The sequence below is a fragment of the Lucilia sericata genome, unplaced genomic scaffold, assembly GCF_015586225.1.
Source record: "Lucilia sericata isolate MDLA Ls3-8-SP2 unplaced genomic scaffold, ASM1558622v1 Contig001510F_arrow, whole genome shotgun sequence".
Lineage (NCBI taxonomy): Eukaryota > Metazoa > Arthropoda > Insecta > Diptera > Calliphoridae > Lucilia > Lucilia sericata.
Window position 1 is genome coordinate 96686 of NW_023995437.1, and position 21603 is coordinate 118288.

The 21603-nt window shown below is 30.1% G+C and overlaps 1 pseudogene; it reads right to left on the reverse strand.

The window, feature by feature from the left end:
• Nucleotides 1–90: 90 nt before the first annotated feature.
• On the reverse strand, nucleotides 91–21454 carry LOC119611692 (annotated as a pseudogene).
• Nucleotides 21455–21603: the final 149 nt, after the last annotated feature.

The following is a 21603-nucleotide window of genomic DNA, read 5'->3' on the forward strand; positions in this document are numbered from 1 at the left end:
AAAACAAAAAACAAATTAGTGTAAGAAGTTTCTATAAATTTTGCAAATGATCAATGAGTTTTTTTTTGTAGCATGAGTATGTGTAAATACCTAACAACCAGGACTAGCACCGGAAAATGCAGGACAATTTTGTAACAATTTACGATTCAAATGTAAACAAATATCAGCCTGTAGACATTCCGGGAAGCCCTTTAAAACGGAATTCATATCAATGCCATTGGTATAGGTCCAGGCATGTTGGAAATATTCTTCTAGACGCTGCCTTAAAGGATTGGGTATCTAGAGAAAGTATTTTCGTTCTTTATCAACACCAACATAAGAAGCTAACGAAAATGTACAATAGTGCTGGATATGTGACCTAAAGTTTTTTACTTAGTTTCAACATTGCAAGTTCCAAAAAAAGGAATCCAAAATATAACTTAAAAACCCGTTAGATTGCGATTTAATTAATCAGGTCACATGGCCATCACTATTATAGGATATCAACAGATTTACAGTGAAAACATGACTATAACGTTTTTTTTGAATGTTTTAGGGGCATTCGAACGTTATAGACAGGATTTGACTGTTAATTTTGTAATACCTGATGAAATCTTATAAACTCTCGCACTCTTAACATTTGTGTATGATAGCGGGCTGTACCCGAATACAATCGTTGTATAATGGCCGAAACATTACCGAAAATACTAGCATACATTAAGGCTGAAAATTAGTATATTCAATAAATGCTAATATAATACATGGATGGATTCGTATACGGTTACAAAAAAAGTTAATACAAAAAGTTAACTTACATCCCACCAACATAACACATATTGTAAAAATTTTCTCTGCATCTGTATTTGGAGCCACATTACCGAATCCCACCGAGGTTAAGGATGTAAATGTAAAATATAGCGCGGTTATATACCGGGACTGTAAAATGTAAAAATGTTTTGCGTTAACTGACGGTTCAACACGACATCCACCACCACACCCCAATTTTTAATTGAAATTCGATTTTCTTGATTTTTATTTTGTTTACCTTGATAGAAGGACCACCGGTTTTATTTTCAAAATAGGGTTCGTCAATATCATTTCCCAAAGTATGTAACCAGCCTATATTTTTTGATAACATTATACGTTCAGCATTACCAAGAGCATACCTAAAAAAAGGAATTATTACAACAACGTCCAACAGCATTAGCTACGAATGGACTTTATTATTCCGTCCAGCGGATAGAAAACGTTTATTAGACACTAATTAGGAACATAGGTTTAACAACATTAACTGCTCTAGTAGTTGTTGTAAATTTGAATAAATAAATTTTCAAAATAAACCAAAATTAAAACGCTTGATTATAGCTTTCATTTTTTTTTTTTCTTAACATTAAAGCAATTTTTAACAGCGTTTTCATTCACAGAGCATTCCAAACAAAAAAAATATATGTATATATAGCACAAACATTCAATAACATAAGTTTAAATAACATATGAATTTTTTGTCTTTTTGGGGGCGGGTTTTTAAGCTGGTCCAAGTTTTTATCTTTAACGTAGTAGTAGTAGTAGGCAAACAATTTTGAATTTAAAATGATGTTCAGCGGCTCCAAATATTTGTATATAGTATTGTTTACAAAGAAAACGAAAACTGCTTGTCCATATGCAATCATATTTAGATTTTTTAAAAAACTAAATTATAAAAAATCTAATATTATGATTTCAGTATAAAAATATTGAAAATTCCCACCATATATGTGTTCCAAAGTGAAAACATATTAATTGTTAATTACAGTTATATCTAGTATATGCATATTTTCCAGCAAAAGCAATTAATTTAGTTAGTAATTACTGTTTTAGATTAGGTTTTTGCTTAGGGCGATCATATTTTGATCTTGCAGCAAAACATATTGTTTGATGAGTTCTTAAACATGCTATTTTTTTTAAATGCATAAATCAATTTCAAAACTTTGTTATAGTTTAGTAAATTTTGAAATATTTTTTATAATTAATTGATTCAACAGAGATCATTCACCATAAAATAGACGACTTATCAACAATGTTCTTGCTTAATCCGCTTTTTACATATAAAGTTATCGAACATCTTTTAAAAGATGTCACTTTATAGATAAAAAGTAAGACCAATTTTCTCTTAAATTTAATTTATACATTTATAAACATTTAAATATATATATATATTCTAGATCAGTGGTTCTCATATAACAATAATATAATGTGAAAAATAAAACTTTTAATTAAGAGTTCTAGAACCTCTAATAGTACCCAACCAAAAGAAGGACTTCCTAAGGAATTAAAAACGATATATAATTTACATCAGATGCAGAGATCTTTATTAGGTCACTTTTAATGACGCATAGTGGGACGAATGTTGAAAATAAAGGTCAATTTCAATAAAATTTCGAATGTCTGGAAAGGAAGTGTTGTCGGGGTTAAGTTCCCCATGCCAGGGCATCCTGGATAAAAGACTAAATGATTATGGCACTTATAGGCAGTTATAGGACATGTCCTATACTGGACAAATTGAAAGGCTTAACACAACAAATATCGGACGTGCCCGAAAGCTGCCAGACACAGAATATGTTGGGATTTTGAAACACTGATCCCATATAGAATATCATTGTTAAGCGGAACATTAGAGCAAAAACCCGTAGGAATTCGTTGCTATACGGATGGCTCTTAACTGGGCCTAAGTTCTATATAGAAATCGATGAAAAAGAAATACATATACTACCATCTGCCTAATTACGACATCAACTTACAGGCAGAAGGCCAGAATGTGCAAATTGATGGTAATTAGGGCGATATCAGGTGAAAAGGTTAAATCTAAGACCATATTGGATTTAAGAAAGCTTTAACCAAACATTCTCACATAAGTAAGATTTGCATCATATAGATAACAGGCCACTCGGGTGTAGTCGGCAATGAAAGAGTGAATTAACTTACTTTAAAAAGAATCCCATAAGTCCTCTTGTAATAATAAGACGTTGGATAGAACCATAAAGATCATATGGTGTGACCCTAAGGAGATGGTACGTATTTTACGATTTTAGGATTACCGGAACCACTATATAAAATTGGGCCTGCGGATTCAAACAGGACATGGAGTACTTTCTTTGTCTGGTGATCGTCGAAATTAGATCCCATTAACTTGGAAGTGATATTATTCCGGATATAACATTCCTCACGAACAATGATTGGAAAATTCTTAGGAATTACGTCCAGGAAACTAAATTACAGAACATCGGACGATTTGTTTGTTTTGACCAAACATTTTCCATGAACATAACTTTCCCGATAGTGGTATAGGTGTATTTCAACGGACATGGAGTACTTTCTTTGTCTGGCTATCTGTCGAAATTAGATCCCATTAACAATGATTGGAAAATTCTTAGGAATTACGTCCAGGAAACTAAATTACAGAACATCGGACGATTTGTTTGTTTTAACCAAACATTTTCCATGAACATAACTTTCCCGATAGTGGCATAGGTGTATTTCCTAGGCTATCTAAGGGCCCTTTAACACGATCACACTTTACGTACGTAAAGTCTAATGAACAAGTAAAATGATATTTAAAAGTCGTATGATTTATTTATTTTGTGTTTAGAAGATTTTTATAAAACAATAACAAAGTAAGATGAAAACAGATGTTTCATTTTTATGTATTTACATAAAAATACATCCCTGATCTAATGCGACTTGCTAGTTTTTTTATCATTTTAAATAAATGAAAAGAGCCATACAACTGTGAAATTTTCCCTACATATTTTCTCTCAATGTATGATGGTTTCATTACATATTGCGTTTAGACTATCCCATGCGTACTGTTTTACACAAAATTTTGACAGATCATATTATTTGTGTGATCGTGTAAAGGCGGCTTAAGACATTTGTTAACTATATAAAAAATGGCGCCGTGTTATAAAGCCATAGGTAATAAAGCCATATGGTTATATTTCTCATTTCATTGAGAAATAAGGCCATATGACTTTATTTCCATGTAAGGAATGAAATAAAACCATTATGGTGTTATTGCTCATTTAATTTTTTCATTTCAACAACGGCTTCGCTTAATAAATATTTCCTAAATAGCCGGCCTACGGCCGGACGCAGGATTTACAACTCTATAATATGTCCAACACCGGCTTCGCTTAGTAAAGATTTCCTAAATAGCCGGCCTACGGCCGGGCGCAAGGACTTTCTTCTCTATGGTATGTCCAACACCGGCTTCGCTTAGTAAAGATTTCCTAAATAGCCGGCCTACGGTCGAACGCTCTTGTTACACGGAAAGTGTATTTTTAGCGAAGCCGGTGTCCAATATATCTCAGAGGAGAAAACCCTGGCGCCCGGCCGAAGGCCGGCTATCAAACATATATTTTTTTTATTTCGTGATATAAAAGTAATATAATGAAATAACTTCCCAAAATATTTTAGGGATTTATTTCATTTTTGAATTTTGAGGAATTATTGGCAACTGATTCTTTTGGCAATTTGTAACCGTAACTATTTCACTGTTATGGCGTTATTTCCACTTTGGTTACTTTTAGTTTATGGTGATATTGCACTTGGGTGTAGGCAATAAAGCCATATGGTTATATTTCTCATTCATTGAGAAATAAGGTCATATGGCTTTATTACCTATGGCTTTATAACACTGCGCCATAAAAATATTTAAGTGAAAAAGATGCCATACTTTGAGTACCTCTGAACCCAACCCGAGTGGGTTAATAAAGCCCAAAACTTCCTCTTTAGTAGTGGGACGACAATCATCAGCAACATGAAATATTTTGGCATTTTCGAACTTGTCTTAAGAAAGTGGGGTTATGTTGCGGAAATAAATAGAGCTAGAGTTGCTAATTAATGTTACAATAAAGAAACGAAAAGGATTCACATTTTCTATAATTTTGATGGTTAAACAAACTGTCGCAAAAGTATGGCTTATTGCAGGTTTTACACTGCAGATTACTTGTGCAATATATACAAACATATATATATATATCGTTGTTGAGAACCACTTTTCTAGATATCTTGATTTTGTTTTTATAAAATTATAACAATTATACATGGATGAAAATTAACAAGCGCTATTACATTAATACGTATAAATTTGATGCAAGAAAAATTCTCTAAGACAATGTTAAAATTACGAATAATAAATTATACACTGTAAGAAAAATATTAACAATAAAAAAATTACAGCAACAAGTTAAAGTATTGCATAAAAATTGGAAAGTTAACATTCAAACTCTGTTTTAGAAATTTCAAAAATTTTGCTATAAAATTTTATACATTTACTAGCTTTTATATATGTAGTTTTCTTTTAAATTTCAAGTATTTTGGGTTTTGAAATACATATGCGGTAGAGGCCAATGATATAACTACCTATGTACATAATATATGTTTGTGACAAGCATATGGTTATTATTTATACAATTAATATTATAACTAAAATAAAATTTTATAGCAAAACTTTTACTTAATATTACTTTACAGAGTTTAAAAGCCACAATTGATCCCTTTAAAAGGCAATCCAATTAATTGGACAACACATTAGCATAAAAAATATTAGAAATAAAATCACATTACCATAGACAAGCCAACCAATGGGCAATTAGGACAAAAGTAGCCATCAGTAATACCAAAACTGCTGCTCCATATTCCGAATAACGATCGATTTTACGCGCAACTCTTACCAAAACGCAACAAACGTGCTGTTTTCAATAGACCAATCAGTGTTGTAGTCTGGGAAATGAAATCAAATATTTCATATTAGTTCCGTAATATAAGAAAATCTTTAGGTATAAAAGTATTTTTTTTTTATTTTGTTTTTTGGGGGTTTTTCTTTTAAACCTAAACTAAATAAAATAATTATAAATAATAAATATATATATGTAAGTATATTTGTATGTATTTATTTAATATATTGTATAAAATAAAAGCTCATCTCAGCATTCATGTATTTGTAACATTCTAAATTTATACTAGTTTCTATATAAAATCTTTTTTATTTTGTTAGTTTTTTTTTGTTACCTAGTGTTTGCTTAATATAAATGTTGTTCTCAAATTGTTCCATTATAATTGTTTACTAAATATTTCATATTATTATTTTTTTATCTAAAAAGTGTGTTAAAAAACAACTGAAAATTTGTAAAAAGCATCTAAACACTGGAAAAAAAGTATAAATTATACCAAAAATAAAATGATATTTTAAATATTTGACAAAAAAAACGAAAAAAAACATATAATCAACTAAATACACATACACAAAAACAAGGTTTCGGAATCCAAAAAAAAAAACGACACTAAATCTTTTCATGACACAGACACAAGTCGTTAAAATGAAACGTTCCTTTTTTTTAAATTTTATATTTAAGTTTGTAATTTTTTGCAACAATCTTTTTTTTTTTTGGTTTTGTAAATAGTTCTGTTCTAAATATGGTTTGTTAGTTTCAAAATATACGAACCGAATTTGCCAATGTTTGAATAAATATATTATCATCCTTATTAATGTGAATGTTTGTTTGACAAGCAAGACCTGAAAATGTATAAGAATTCATAAAAAGCGCCGATGTCTTCTTACAGTACAATTTAAACATACAACCAACCAACCAATTCCTTAATTTTACTCTCTTTTTTAATCTTTTTCGGAAATATATATATAGAGATTTGCTTGGTACCAGTTATGTTATGCATAGATACATATATAATTTTGAAAATTGTTAAATCAGTAAAAGTAATAGATTTTTGGGGAAAAAATAGCTGGTGACAGAAACCTAACCAGAAAAAATCATATAACTTGGTAAGTATGTATGTATATTTTTTTTTTTTAAATTTTGTTACAGATACAGATAAAGATACAGTTACAGATATGATTAAATTAAACAAAAAAATACATTAAATTAATTATACATATTTTGTATTTGAAATAATTGAAAACTGCAATAATACAATTAAAAATAAATTACATAATTAATAAGTCAATTTACAAGGTGCGCCTCATTGTTCGATTCCCACATGCTTGGAAACAATTTGTTCATATTTATCAAAGATTTGTGTAAAAGAAATTGAATACAGAAATCGAAAACACTTTAATTTTGGGAACAAATAATAAACGAAATTTTAACAATTAATAAATTCGGGAATTTTTGAAATAAATAAGGGAATCATAATCATCTCTCTCAGATCACATTTCTTCTAAATAATATGCACAATCCCATAAATCCTCATATGATTTTATGACATCCAAATTTAAACTTAAAATCGGATATAATAGATTTATTTATTTTTCTCGCAATTTCGCAAAAAACTGAATCTGGTACTGACACAGTATTTTTTTCTGAAGAACTTTTTTTAATAATATTTGCCCGATCAAAGTTGCTTAAATTTAGCATGCTCTACATACAACGCTTTCATTCTGTAAAAGAATTACAAGTAAAATCCGAGAATTATAAAGAAGGTCCTCAACTGGGACTCGTTATTTTATTATCAAAGAACTTAACTGAACTAGAACTGAACTAGAACTGAACTAGAACTGGACTAGAACTGAACTAGAACTGAACTAGAACTGAACTAGAACTGAACTAGAACTGAACTAGAACTGAACTAGAACTGAACTAGAACTGAACTAGAACTGAACTAGAACTGAACTAGAACTGAACTAGAACTGAACTAGAACTGAACTAGAACTGAACTAGAACTGAACTAGAACTGAACTAGAACTGAACTAGAACTGAACTAGAACTGAACTAGAACTGAACTAGAACTGAACTAGAACTGAACTAGAACTGAACTAGAACTGAACTAGAACTGAACTAGAACTGAACTAGAACTGAACTAGAACTGAACTAGAACTGAACTAGAACTGAACTAGAACTGAACTAGAACTGAACTAGAATTGAACTAGAACTGAACTAGAATTGAACTAGAACTGAACTAGAACTGAACTAGAATTGAACTAGAACTGAACTAGAACTGAACTAGAACTGAACTAGAACTGAACTAGAACTGAACTAGAACTAAACTAGAACTAAACTAGAAACTAAACTAGAACTGAACTAGAACTGAACTAGAATCGAATTAGAACTGAACTAGAACTGAACTAGAACTGAACTAGAACTGAACTGGAACTGAACTAGAACTGAACTAGAACTGAACTAGAACTGAACTAGAACTGAACTAGAACTGAATTAGAACTGAACTAGAACTGAACTAGAACTGAACTAGAACTGAACTAGAACTAGAACTGAATTAGAACTAAACTAGAACTGAACGAGAACTGAACTAATACAAAATGAATAAGAGAATTATAACAAGGTCTTCAACTGCAATGAATTTTCAAATACAGCTTAGGCCCAATACATCTGTAGTGTTTCAACTAATGAAATTTTTCATCTAATGAAATTTGTCAAAGTAATATTAGAGCAGTGAAGTCCATTTCATAGTGCTTTTGCGGCGCAAATAAAAAATCTAATGATAAGATTCTCACCGGAATCTTCCGGTTTAAAAAGATAAATATTCTGTTACTTTTCTTTTAAAATCAAATAAAAAGTAAATATTCATTAATAATTATAAGATTGAAAACTTAATTAACTATTAATTTAAAAAAAAAATTGCAAATTACAAAACTTCTCCTTGATCGCGACTTTCATTACCGAACCGATATTCGAAATATTGTTATCGCTAAAATATCGTTTAAATAAATAACGTTACCTTTATGCATATGTTTGTTTTATAAAAAAAGGTTTCAAACCCCCTAAAGAGTTTTTTAATCTAGATTTATAATTGACTGAAAAAAATTTTATTTATTAGTAAGAGTTGAAAGTTTTAAAAAGAATAACTTTAGCTAGATTTATTTAAAATTGCCTAAATTTCAAGCCATTCAAAAATAAGTAAGAAGAAAAATTATTAAAAAAAAAATTAAAAAATGCAAAATTTAAAAGAAAAACTTAAAGAAATCAAATTAATAAAATGAATTGAAAATAATTAGTTTTGTTGTTTTCATATATGTAAATATATATTCTGTCCATATCTGTAGTTTTAACTTAATTTTTTAGAGTTAAAAGCATTGTGTGTATTTCATGAAACCAAAATAATCAAAAGAATTATTAAATTAATTAATTATTTAATTAGTTAAGTACATATTTATACATAGTACAAAGTGCTAAATAGTTTATAGAAGAATTCATTTTGATTTAATTTGTTTTTTGTAAAAGTGCATTGTTGTTGTTATTGGTAAATTGTTTGTTTTATATTAGAAGTACAAGTAGTTGTTGTATTTACAGGCAATACAAGATCTGGCCAAATTGTCTAATACTTACAAGTTGTTAATTTTTTTTAATTAATTTATTTTTTTTTTTTTTTTGCTTTCAGTGAAACAAAATTATTGCTTGAATTAGTTTTGAGTTCAAATCGAATTTGTTTAAAACAAAAAAAACATTATTGTTTATAACTACCACCTAAATAATGCCCTTTCAATTACATACAGATAGATTGATAGATACTTAATCAGTTAGGAAAACAAAAGTATTGACTTTAAATTTGTTTATAGTTATAGTTATTTAAATTTATATATTCTTGCAAAGTAGTAGTAAAAATTATTGAAAATTTTAAAGAAAAAAAAAAACAAAATAAATCGTGTATGTAGTGGAATATTAAAGTTTTTTGTTTTTTAAAAAAAGTAGAACTGGCTTTTAATACCTCTTCATTATTCCAAGCCAAGCTGTAAAATATTTTGTTAAAATTAAATTCTGAATTAAATATAAAATTGTTTTTTTTTTTAATGTAGTATTAAAATTGATTTTTTTTTTTTAAATTTAATTTTTGTAAAATAAGAAGAAATTGTTATGAACTGAAATGAACTAAAGTGGGTGGACGTGAGTGGGTGGTTGTGTAAGAAAAAGAAATGCATAATTTTCTTTTAATTATTTTAATAAAATCAAAATTAAAAGTATATTTTTTGCCAATTAAAAAAATACTATATTCATGTGTTTCAATGATTTCTTTGGTTCTAGCAGAATTGAGTTCCTCAAATTTAGCGCAATGAAAATGTATAGACATTTTTAATTTTGATTTTTGAAAATTTTAACAAAGTTTTAATAATGGTTTACAATTTAGAAATATAATAAATACACAAACTAGCTGTTATTTTAATTATTATTAATTTTTTTTAATTTTGTTTTTGAAATGTGAAATTCTACCAACAAAAGTTTATTTAGTTATTTTTTTAAGGTGTAGTCTATTATATTTAGAGTAAAAACGAGTAAAATCGGAAATATACTACCAGGCCTAACGTAAATATTTATAATAATATATTAATAATATTAATATTATTTTATATGAAAAAACTATGAAAACAAACATGCAAGAGGACCATTATTTTGATAATGCCTGTAAAACAATTTATTATTTTTATTATGAATTCAATTTGTTCGTAAAACAATCACAAAAGAATTTTTTAATTTTGTCATACGTCATGTCTCACAGTGTTATCTATCCATTAAATGATACTAAATTGGCTGCGGGGAACAATATCTTCCCATTCATACTTTACGTTTTAATATTTGAGAGAGGATCAACATATTACATTGAATCAAGCGGATGAGAAGTTATAACTACATATAACTAATTTAGAATTGAACTAGAATTGAACTAGAATTGAACTAGACCTGAACTAGAACTGAACAGAACTGAACGAAACTGAACTATAACTGAACTAGAACTGAACTAGAACTGAACTAGAACTGAACTAGACTGAATCTAGAACTGAACTAGAACTGAACTAGAACTGAACTAGAACTGAAACTAGAACTGAACTAGAACTGAACTAGAACTGAACTAGAACGGAACTAGAACTGAAACTAGAACTGAACTAGAACTGAACTAGAACTGAAATAGACCTGAACTAGAACGGAACTAGACTACTAGAAACTGAACTAGAACTGAACTAGAACTGAACTAGAACTGAACTAGAACTGCACTAGAAACGAACTGAGAACTGAACTAGAACTGAACCTAGAACTGAACTAACTGAAACTAGAACTGAACTAGAACTGAACTAGAACTGAACTAGAACTCAACTAGAACTGAACTAGAACTAAACTAGAACTGAACTAGAACTGACTAGAACTGAACTAGAACGCACTAGAACTGAACTCTGAACTGAACTAGAACTGACTAGACTGGACTAGAATAACTAGAACTGAAGCTAGAACTGAACTGAACTGAACTAGAACTGAACTATAACTGAACTAGAACTGAACTAGAACTGAACTAGACAACTAGAACTGAACTAGAACTGAAACTAGAACTGAACTAGAACTGAACTACTTGACTGAACTGAACTAGAATCTGAACTAGAACTGAACTAGAACTGAACAGAACTGAACTCGAACTGAACTAGACTGAACTAGAACTGAACTAGAACTGACTAGAACTGAACTAGAACTGAACTAGAACTGAACTAGAACTGAACTAGAACTGAACTAGAACTGAACTAGAACTGAACTAGAACTGAACTAGAACTGAACTAGAACTGAACTAGAACTGAACTAGAACTGAACTAGAACTGAACTAGAACTGAACTAGAACTGAACTAGAACTGAACTAGAACTGAACTAGAACTGAACTAGAACTGAACTAGAACTGAACTAGAACTGAACTAGAACTGAACTAGAACTGAACTAGAACTGAACTAGAACTGAACTAGAACTGAACTAGAACTGAACTAGAACTGAACTAGAACTGAACTAGAACTGAACTAGAACTGAACTAGAACTGAACTAGAACTGAACTAGAACTGAACTAGAACTGAACTAGAACTGAACTAGAACTGAACTAGAACTGAACTAGAACTGAACTAGAACTGAACTAGAACTGAACTAGAACTGAACTAGAACTGAACTAGAACTGAACTAGAACTGAACTAGAACTGAACTAGAACTGAACTAGAACTGAACTAGAACTGAACTAGAACTGAACTAGAACTGAACTAGAACTGAACTAGAACTGAACTAGAACTGAACTAGAAAACTAGAACTGAACTAGAACTGAACTAGAACTGAACTAGAACTGAACTAGAACTGAACTAGAACTGAACTAGAACTGAACTAGAACTGAACTAGAACTGAACTAGAACTGAACTAGAACTGAACTAGAACTGAACTAGAACTGAACTAGAACTGAACTAGAACTGAACTAGAACTGAACTAGAACTGAACTAGAACTGAACTAGAACTGAACTAGAACTGAACTAGAACTGAACTAGAACTGAACTAGAACTGAACTAGAACTGAACTAGAACTGAACTAGAACTGAACTAGAACTGAACTAGAACTGAACTAGAACTGAACTAGAACTGAACTAGAACTGAACTAGAATTGAACTAGAATTGAACTAGAACTGAACTAGAACTGAACTAGAACTGAACTAGAACTGAACTAGAACTGAACTAGAACTGAACTAGAACTGAACTAGAACTGAACTAGAACTGAACTAGAACTGAACTAGAACTGAACTAGAACTGAACTAGAACTGAACTAGAACTGAACTAGAACTGAACTAGAACTGAACTAGAACTGAACTAGAACTGAACTAGAACTGAACTAGAACTGAACTAGAACTGAACTAGAGCTGAACTAAAACTGAACTAGAAGTGAATAAGAACTGAACTAGAACTGAACTAGACCTGAACTAGAACTGAACTAGAACTGAACTAGAACTGAACTAGAACTGAACTTGAACTGAACTAGAACTGAACTAGAACTGAACTAGAACTGAACTAGAACTGAACTAGAACTGAACTAGAACTGAAATAGAACTGAACTAGAACTGAACTAGAACTGAACTAGAACTGAACTAGAACTGAACTAGAACTGAACTAGAACTGAACTAGAACTGAACTAGAACTGAACTAGAACTGAACTAGAACTGAACTAGAACTGAACTAGAACTGTACTAGAACTGACCTAGAACTGAACTAGAATTGAACTAGAACTGAACTAGAATTAAACTAGAACTGAACTAGAACTGAACTAGAATTGAACTAGAACTGAACTAGAATTAAACTAGAACTGAACTAGAACATAACTAGATTGGAAAGATACGTTCCTGAAAATATCTCATAAATCAATTCGAAATGTATGGAAAAACGTGGAAATCGTATTATGATAATCAAAAGTGTCTCATACGGCCACTTATTGTGATCGGAATGGTTTTTAATTCCATTTTTTAGTTATTCAAAAGGAATTTAAAAATCAACATCTTCGTAAGAATTTTAATTACAATTTAAGAAGAAAAATCAGACTGGCAGCAGGATTAATGTCATCGGCTTAAAGATCATTCTAAACCGATTGGGCGATGTTGTGGCTGTAGAAAAAGGTCTATGTACTATTTTTGTTATACGAACCATTATAATTGGATAGAAAACAATGTAGATTTTCTTATTTAATATATATTTCTGATCAATTCTGAACAATTTTGCACAGGAAAATAAACAATAATTGAAGTTGAGAAATGATATCAAACCAACTATTGTAAAACAAAATTAAAGTAAAAAACAAATTCTTTTTTCTACTAAACTTAACAAAAGAAAACGTACGAACGATAAATAAAAACAAACAACAAACACACATAAAAATGAATTTTTAACGTTTACACTTGGCTTTAAACACATGGTTATTTTTTAAGTAATTTTTTTCTAAGTGTATTATTTAAGAGAGATTTTAAAGTTTTTATTTTCAATGCCAGCTACCTACTACGTTGTCGAATTATTCTTCGGTCGCCATCTTTTCTTTTTTGAGTAAAACTGACTAAAATTAAAACGAAAAACAAAACACAACAAAAATTTTAACTCAAAAGGGGAGGAGTGGGGTATTAGAAGTGGAGCTTAAAACTTAACACTGCGAGAAAATGTAGACACGTTTTACAATAGTAAGGCTCAATATTATGAAAGACGTAAAACAATATAACATTAATTAATCTTTGATTATGGTAAATATTTCTTTTGTTTCGTTATAATTTATATTAAATGAACGTCATGAAAAGGCTTAGAGTCGTTTAAAGCCAATTTTAAAAAGAAAATACTTTAATTCAATTAAGAAATCAAAATAAGATAAGAAATTAACTTACGTAGGCTTGACAGTGTCCGATTTTCCTTGTTTTTTTGTTTATCAAATCTCAAAAATTATAAAAATTATTGCAATAATCGGACCAAAAATAGCAATTTTAATAAACGAAATTTCAAAAATAAATAAGAATAATAGAAAAGAAACTTACAATGGTTAATTGTAATCATATTAGAGTCACTTCAAGTAAAACTTACAGTATAGACTTTTTAAAACAATATTATTTACATATGTATTTACAGCAAATAGTTTGTTTTATCTATTTTAATGAGTATAGTTCGAACTAGAACCGAACTGAACTAGAAATGAATTAGAACTAAATTAGAACTGAACTAGAACTTAACTAGAACTGAACTAGAACTGAACTAGAACTGAACTAGAACTGAACTAGAACTGAACTAGAACTGAACTAGAACTGAACTAGAACTGAACTAGAACTGAACTAGAACTAAACTAGAACTGAACTAGAACTGAACTAGAACTGAACTAGAACTGAACTAGAACTGAACTAGAACTGAACTAGAACTGAACTAGAACTGAACTAGAACTGAACTAGAACTGAACTAGAACTGAACTAGAACTGAACTAGAACTGAACTAGAACTGAACTAGAACTGAACTAGAACTGAACTAGAACTGAACTAGAACTGAACTAGAACTGAACCAGAACTGAACTAGAACTGAACTAGAACTGAACTAGAACTGAACTAGAACTGAACTAGAACTGAACTAGAACTGAACCAAAACTGAACTAGAACTGAACTAGAACTGAACTAGAACTGAACTAGAACTGAACTAGAACTGAACTAGAACTGAACTAGAACTGAACTAGAACTGAACTAGAACTGAACTAGAACTGAACTAGAACTGAACTAGAACTGAACTAGAACTGAACTAGAACTGAACTAGAACTGAACTAGAACTGAACTAGAACTGAACTAGAACTGAACTAGAACTGAACTAGAACTGAACTAGAACTGAACCAGAACTGAACTAGAACTGAACTAGAACTGAACTAGAACTGAACTAGAACTGAACTAGAACTGAGCTAGAACTGAACTAGAACTGAACTAGAACTGAACTAGAACTGAACTAGAACTGAACTAGAACTGAACTAGAACTGAACTAGAACTGAACTAGAACTGAACTAGAACTGAACTAGAACTAAACTAGAACTGAACTAGAACAGAACTAGAACTGAACTAGAACTGAACTAGAACTGAACTAGAACTGAACTAGAACTGAACTAGAACTGAACTAGAACTGAACTAGAACTGAACTAGAACTGAACTAGAACTGAACTAGAACTGAACTAGAACTGAACTAGAACTGAACTAGAACTGAACTAGAACTGAACTAGAACTGAACTAGAACTGAACTAGAACTGAACTAGAACTGAACTAGAACTGAACTAGAACTGAACTAGAACTAGAACTGAGTTAGAACTGAACGAGAACTGAACTAGAACTGAACTAGAACTGAACTAGAACTGAACTAGAACTGAACTAGAACTGAACTAGAACTGAACTAGAACTGAACTAGAACTGAACTAGAACTGAACTAGAACTGAACTAGAACTGAACTAGAACTGAACTAGAACTGAACTAGAACTGAACTAGAACTGAACTAGAACTGAACTAGAACTGAACTAGAACTGTACTAGAACTGAACTAGAACTGAACTAGAACTGAACTAGAACTGAACTAGAACTGAACTAGAACTGAACTAGAACTGAACTAGAACTGAACTAGAAATGAACTAGAACTGAATTAGAACTGAACTAGAACTAAACTAGAACTGAACTAGAACTGAACTAGAACTGAACTAGAACTGAACTAGAACTGAACTAAAACTGAACTAGAACTGAACTAGAACTGAACTAGAACTGAACTAGAACTGAACTAGAACTGAACTAGAACTGAACTAGAACAACTAAAACGGAATTAGATATTAACTAGAACTAGATCTAAAATATCACAAAAATCTGCCGCTCGTGATAGAGAAATTCTGCGATCAGTTGAGAATAATATAATTGTTACATTATTTTAGTAATTAAAGAGAAGAGAAAAGTCTGTTGAAATAATGATCCAGTAGCGATTAAGTCTACCTTATTAGCATTTTTAAATTATATGGATGAAACTTTATAAGGTCTTAACTTAAGAATAAATTTTAGCCAAAATTAACTCTTTAGTGAACTTGGACAAACAAATCTCAATGCAAAAATGAATTGTTATTTTAATTTGTCTACAACTGTATTCCCTTTGAAGAGATTCTAGTAATGAATAACACACTGTAAATAACAAATCAAACCCTTCTTAATTATGTTATACGAATTTTCTAAATTGTTAAATATTTTGTTAATAGCTTCAAACAAAAATTAAAACTTGGCTACTGATGGACTAATAAAATAATAAACGAAATTCAAATAAATAAATATATATTTTTTATAATCAAATACAATTAATTTACAAATTAAAAAATAATAACATACTATGCTTTTGTTTTTTATACTGTAGTTACTAAATATAAAAAAACAAAAATATAAAATTAAAATGTTTAATGTTTAGTAACTTTTCAAACTTACCTCGTCCGTATCACTGCCTACCAAGAGTAGTCAAATGGTATGGCCGCAACTTAAATCGATTAAGAACCAACCACTTAAGTAGTGGACTGCTATGCGACCCGGATGCGAAACGACTTCATCTTGCCCATTAACAAAAGTAGTACGGAAATTTATTAATATATCAACAATAAATGTGACATCAACTACACAAAACGGAAAGGTAATTTTAACGGAAATATTAGCCGGGAACTTTTCATGATCAAAAGTACTTTATCAAATTATTTTAGGGTGAGGAATGTACAAGTACAACAACGACAATTATAATTTTGTTGTACTTTCAAAAAAAAAATAAAAAAAAGTAAAATTCATATTAAGTACTTAAGTATAAGATAAAAATAATTTCAGCAGTGGTGTTTTTAAGTTTTTAATTATTTACCAAGTTCTTTTAGGCAATTAAGTATGCAGTTAAGTAGCGTTTTTTAATTTGAATTTGAATTTGAATTCTATTATAAGTACTCTCTTACCTCGGCGTACAGCTTTTGTATAATGAGCGCGTTTCAAGCCGCCTTAATTGTCAAAAGAAATTACCACTCGATTACACTACCTCATTGAGGTACGAAGAATGTCTTGACATTCATTCTACTCGGTTTTTAGGTGTGTATGGTGGCATTTTGTTTTGACAATCAATAACGTGGTTATTTTTTAAAAAAATATTTTGATTAGGTATCAGAGACCCCATAAAGTATATGTATGGATTTTAAGGGATCAGAAGAATAGGCAAAAATTTGTCAGTTTAGATAAAGAAAAACATATTGCACAAAATTAGTCTAAATTGTGTATGTTTTGATGGAAGTGATTTTTTTTTTTTTTGGAAAAAGGAAACTAAATATTCAGGGGGACCACATCATTTCACAAAAATAGACTAACTCGTTCCATCATTATTCTCAATACGAAGTCCACCGCGGGAAAGTGATCATTTGACATGATAGAAACTCACACACACACATACACCTTTAACATTTTGTTTTGTTTTCATTCCGTTTCCAATTTTAGTTTCATTTTTGTGCTTAATTTTGAAGTAAATAATAATTTTGGTTTCACCAATTTCATCGCATATTTTCATAGAAATTTTACTTTCGATGTTTCTTTTCGTATGTATTTGCAGTATTCTCCAAATCCTTATCCAACCAAAACTTTTCCATTTATATATTTTACATAAAATATATCAGTATGGAATGCCAGTTTGAAATTGCTTTCTTTCGCCAATTTATTAAGAATTTTCTCACGTATTTAGAACTTTGTAATTTTAAATGATCGTGTTTAGCAACGATATTTTTTTTATGTTCGTAGCATTATCATCAACTCGAAGAAATTCTCCATCTCTGCATTCTATGGTCTTTCGACAAAACAACATTAATAGTAATAATAGAATTATATCTATAAGCTACATTTCTTTATATATATTAATTAGACCGATCGCCAAAAATAAAAGATCTGTAGGAAGAGAAATTTTACCCACATTTTACACACAACTGACGACTTAATATAAATATTATTTGCCCGTTTCCAATGATATATTGATTGAAATTTGAAATGCGTCCGCTTAGTAATAACATGTTTGTTCAAAACCCACAGAATTTGAGAAAATCATAATTTTATGAAATTTTCATAAATTTTTTTCGAACGTGAGAAAATTATCATCAATTTTCCTTAATATTGGCATTATCCAAAATATATATAGTTTCTTGCAAATTTCATTATTTCAAGCGTTTTTCAAGTAGCTATTATTTGCTGATATAGTTTGTTTTCTTTTTTGTTATATTTAATTGAAATGTTTTAATTTTGTCTGTTTTGTTTCGAATTGAATTTGAATTGATATTCATTGCACTTTGTTCCAATTACCTATAAGATCCACAATAACTATAGGATCACTGTTAATATACTTATTGGTACGTCTCTGATAATCTTGTTCACCCAATAAAAATGCAGCTACGTATGGTGTAAATATTGCCGTATACATAACCAAAATCAAAATGATCCAATCCCAGACAGCCTTGAATGGGGAATAATGTAAAATAGTCCAACGATGTGTCTTAGCGGTCATATTTTTATGTTCGGGCAAAACATTTGCCCCCAGCGACAAAACCTGAAAAATGCAGATGAATTAGTGAATGGAATTGAAGTTATGCAAATTATCAACTCACCGTCTCAACAGGATCTGGAAATTTAATCTCAATTTTTGGACTTAATAAAGCCTCCTTATCTAATGTGTCCTCACCATGTTCGCTGACATGTTTTGACGATAGTTTGCGGCCAAATATTTGCGAGGAGAATTTATAGCGACTATTGCTGTTGTTGTTGAGATTTTTTCGTTTTTCCTCAGGCGTAGTCTGGCAGCTGCTTTGCGCTATAGATTTCGAAAAACCATGATCTTTGCTGGCATAAGGAGCCTCTGTTTTATTGAACTTGCGACTCTTTTCACTGATGTTATCGGAACCGGTCTGTATAAGTACCGCTTTATGGCGTTGTTTTTCACATTTATCACAGGATATACCGGGTCCTACACCGACCACTGTTTCCATAGGTTGTCTCATTGTTTTCATCGTACAGTTTTCCAATGACGTTAAATGCGAATGGGCATGTTGGACTTGTGAAGGCAATTGTTGCTGTTGTTGTTGCTGTGCCCTCTGCAGCTGCTGTTGTTCATGTTCCTGTTCTTGTTGTTGCTTGCTAAGTTGTTGTTTCCGTTTATGCTGTATGGCTTCATAGGTGTTCGAGCCATATTTCTTGCCCTGCTTTAGATTCTCATGCAAACAGTTTTTAATGTTTTCCAAACAATTCTGTGAAATTTCCTTTTTAGCACACTTACGATACATGAACTCATCCTCGTCATCCTCAATATTCGAACGTACTATTTTATGGTACATACGAAAGTTATTCGGGGTCTTTTGGAAATTGTTGCGTAAAAAATATTTGCCATTTTCATCTTTGTAGGACAACAAATTGGAGTTCATTAGAATGTCGGAAACAAATATACTTTTCTTATTCATTTTGTTGGCGGTGCACATAAGCGAGAAAAGTTCACGTTCCACAAATTTTTGCAGCTTGGTAGAGGTTAAGATCTGATGAGCAAATTTCTTTTTACGTGTCTCTAGTAGAGGAGTCTGTTTGTTCTTCGATACGTAAATCTCACACTGACGTAGAATTTCGTCCAATTTACGTATCTCATTAAGTTCTATGCAAGATTTTTGTGACATAATGTTGTACTACTACACTATAATGCATCTAAAAAATATAAACAAAATATAAATACGTTATATTTCAAATTCTGAAAAACCGATTTGTGATAACGAACTTTTTGAAAGCATATGATGATAATCTTTAGGTATAGACTTTGGTCCATTTACTTTACTACTTTATGAGTTTCATATGGGTCCGTTTAAATGAGAAGGGAGCATTTTTTGAAGTAATACACTCAATTGCTGCGAGTGAGACGCAATTCTTTCGAAATCTTGGCAACAAACACAAGCCTGGCCATCCTTATAAAATAATGGCGATGAAGCGGGAGTTGTTCCCCAACTCACACCTGAATTACGACTGAATTAATCTATGATACATTTGCATTCTTTACATGGTAGTTTCTAATTTTTTTTATAATGTGGAACCAAACCTTATAAAATTAGATATATCCTCCTTATTGAATGAAAATCTATAAGAAATCTTTCTCCAAGTGGTACTTTAACATAGAAACTAAACAGTCCTAATTGAATGAGTATTTTTAAAAGTACAGTTTTTGACGGTTAAGTTGTTCAAATGGTACTTATAGATTATTCATAAAAATAAGAACTGAAAATTATCAAAAAGGTTGAAATAGTACTTTTTTCTATACGATTTATACATTTGTATTTAATTTTGCTTAGGGTAGTAAGGAATATCTTGAGAAGAATAACTCTATGAGTCGGTCTAATGTACATAAATGTATGTACATATATACTTATATACATATACATATGTACATGGGTATATTTCACTTTTTATGACATATCATTATCATCAAAGGACTTTTTTTAATAATAAGTACAACTAAAATTATACAACTTTATACGAAAAATACAATTTCAGATTAAGTTTTTTCTTAAATTTCAAAAAGTTTTGCATATAGCAAATAGTTTTTTAATCACTGTAAATTAAATCTTATTAAATTTTCGTATGTTTTACATTTTTCACAAGTTTTAATTGTTTCATAACCATAATTGTATTGTTGTTCTGGATACAGTTAATAGTTTTAACGATTTTTTATGAATTCCTAAAAATAATGAATATTTGAAATAAAACAAACTATACATTATTACTTTAACTAAGTACTAGTGCAGAGTTAGTCCTCTTGAATAATTTTTCCATAGGACAATAATATTACGGTGCATTTATATAATCAACCTCTTTTATTAGAAAAAAAAAAAACAGTTAGTTATTGATGAAAATGGTTATTATATCTTGTGTTTTACATTCTGCCTTAATTATTTAACACTTACTTAATAGATTTTGAATAATTATCCTATTTATTTGCAATTATTTAATTAGTTTTTAAATAAAAATTATAATTTTCACTACGCAACACGCAAATTTTTCTTGCTTTTTTTCACCAATGAATGAATGAATAATTTTTCCTTTTTTATAGCGTTGCCAACCTTAAGGCAGGGGGAAAATCAATAATGTTAAAACATTTGGTGGAGGATGGTTAACATAACATTAATTTGAAATGTTATTACAATCTGTTAGCAAGAATATTATCAACATTTATCAATCTCCTTTAGTTCACAAGTTATTATCTTGAGATTGTTGAAAAAGTAACATTTGCATAGTTTATATTATTGTCTACTACATAGATACATTTATACAAAGTTTTGCATATTTAAAACAAACA